This window comes from Alligator sinensis, unplaced genomic scaffold (assembly GCF_000455745.1).
Source record: "Alligator sinensis unplaced genomic scaffold, ASM45574v1 scaffold872_4, whole genome shotgun sequence".
NCBI lineage: Eukaryota > Metazoa > Chordata > Crocodylia > Alligatoridae > Alligator > Alligator sinensis.
The window spans coordinates 316525-319600 of record NW_005843044.1 but is presented as its reverse complement, the minus strand read 5'-3'; positions in this window follow the sequence as shown (position 1 = coordinate 319600).

The window sequence follows — 3076 nt, the reverse complement described above, 5'->3', positions numbered from 1 at the left end:
CTAGGAGGGTAGTAAAGTACTGGAACAGGGTACCTAGAGAGGTGGTGGGAGCTTCATCCTTGGAGGTTTTGAAGACCTGGCTAGACAAAGCCTTGGCTGGGATGATCTAGTTGGGGCTGGTCCTGCTTTGAGCAGAGGGTTGGACTAGATGTGACCCCCTGCGGTCCCTCCCAACCTTTAATCTCTATGATTCTATGAACTCAGAAGGTCTTGCTATCCTGAAACCTGAAACTTAAACCCCATAGCCAATGGGGTTAATGATGTGCTGACATCACACAGCTGTCTAATGTGCCTGGTGAAGAGACAGTCACGAGTCAGAGATTTTTGTGGGTTAGGAGATCACAGATCCAAGTCCAGATGCACCTGCCAAAAGAACAATGGGTATTTCTTTCCAATGAATGCTGTGAGCCAACTCCTGTGCAGATGGATTGTTAATTATAGCACAGTGAAAGGATTTCCTCTGCTCTGCCTTAATTATCCAGGAGCACAATGTAGATAAAACAGCCCATCACATGAATTTGGATACGATGCACTTCCAGCTACTAAAGGGGAAAAATGTGCATGGGTAGAGATTAAAGAAATAGTGCCAGAGCCACAACTGGTGAAATCTAGCTTCCTTCATTGTCTGCAATGGGGTACATGCTGAGGGTCTGTCTACTACAGTAGCTGTTTCTCATCCCTCTTTATCTCCATGTACTACCCTTTGACACGTTCTCCTTGTTAGCTGAGATATCTCTCTTGACAGTTTCATCATCTTAACAAAACTATTCATCTGACCAGATTGCAGAATGGAAAAAATGAGAGCTCTGTTTGGTTTTTTTTCCCCATAGTTTCTATTTTTAGCCTGTTCCCCTGAACCCCGGAGATGAATTTATCCAGTTTTGCAAACTTTGACTCAGCCCCAGGAGAAGCCACTGAAGCCAACACACAAGAAGCTGTTGTGCTCACAAGGGTGTGGAATTGTGGAACTTGCCCAATCATACCGTAGATGCAGAGTATTTCCTTTCAGATCAAAGCCTGGGAAACAAAGACCACGTTGTTACAGAACACAGATGTACATGCAAACAGATGCATACACATTTGTGTACATGCACATCAATTGCACACACACAGATACATGCATGTACAGTCACACATATTTGCATGCCTTACCCATGATCGTATACTTTCTGAGGACAAACAAGCATACTCCCACTATTATTTCACACAGATGCAAATAAGTACAGATGGACAACACATTTATAAATCCTCATGCACATACACAGATACTTACATAGTTTTCATTCTTACATATGCTGAAATGTGCAGACAGACAACAGCACAGTAGCACTTGCACATGTATCACACACCTTGATGAAAATGCAGACACACAGCGCACATCCACTTGCACAGTCCTATACATGATTTCTCACACACACATGATTTTGGAATGGCAAGGCAATACTCTCTGAAGACAGATCCCACTATCTATTCTTAATTATGTAAATCTAAAGTCATTTAAAGTTCTGGCATCTGTTTTGAGTGTTGGCACTGAGCATTCCTCTGATTCAACCAGGAGAGTCAGCAACATGATTTGAGTCAGTGAAATCAGTTTTACTTCTTGTTTCTATTTCATTTCATGTTTCTAGCTTAGTTTGGTGTGACAAACGTTTCACCAGAAATGTTTACTTCCTGCACAACAGAGGTTGCTGATGATATTTTAGTTTTAAAAAGAGCAGAAGCATCATTTCTACTATCTTCAAGTTCAATCTCATTCATTAGGCAGACTTTAGAAACAGGTTCACTTAGGTTTCTGGTTCTTCACAATACTTTCACAACAGTCTCCTGCTCCTCAATAAGATGTCTTTTGTGCCCATGAAGATTTCATAATTGTGCTCTTGTGTTTTGGGAAAGCCCTTTTGAAACCACCTGTTGGCCCAGCCATACGAGCTGACAGAGTTCTCCTACTTGCTTGTTAAGTCAGGAATTCATGGTGACGGTGGATCTCTGTGATATTTGAGAGTCTGGTCATAGCTGTACACATATGTATGTATCCCATATCCATATCTACCCCATACAGGCACGTGCACACTCCTCCACACCGAAAGATATGTTCATTTACATATACTTTGCAACCAAATGTACAGAGGCATACCTGTATATAGTTGGTCTAATAAAAGATATCAAATTCACCCAAGGAACCTTGTCTGCCTATGTCCTTAAACTAACACAGCTACAACCTACACCCCTGCTACTTGTATACCTCACACACACAGACATGCACACTGGCATACACAGCACACACACACAGGCATGAAAACTGTGCACCCTTTTAGTGCATCTTGACACACTAGCACACTGCACACATGTCCACACATTGGTACCTGCTCCTATGTCACACACGCATATCCACACTGAAACTCCCATTCATATATGAGGACATGCATTGACATGCAAACGTCTCGCACACAGACCCACGTTCATTCACAGTTAGACTGTCTGTAGAGATAGTGTAAGAAGATACTGTACAGGTGGTGTAAGAAGGATGTCGTGGTGGTCCACAGATAATGTGATGGGCACGGCTTTCTTAGGACCATCTCTTTTATTGGATCAGTGATGTTGCTGGGATAAAGTTAGACCAGCTTTTGAAGGGAAGGCATTCAGAGACTGAGGAAGCCTGTCTAACTCTATCCCAGTGATATAGCTGGGCCAATAAAAGAGATCACCCTAGGAAATCCTGGTCTCGGGCAGGTATACAAACACTTACTTCTATTTTTGCCCTGGGGGAGAGATGGACACGTGGAAAGTTGCATGCATTCCAGGTGACAGCCCTCTTCTCAAGGGGGGGCTGGGACGCTCAGACCCCCCCATGCTTGGCACCTCTGCACTCTTACACACGCTGTGAAACCTCAGAGAGATTCACCTACCCACACACCGACACCAAATTGCTGCGCTGAAGTTCACACATGCCCACATGCCTGTTGACGACTATGTTTTTCGCTGGTATGATCGTGTTACTGGAGGGGGGCGGGGGGAAAGGGGTCCTTCCTATGCTGTTATCCCGGCACCCCCGCCCGCACGCTGTGCACGCCAAGCC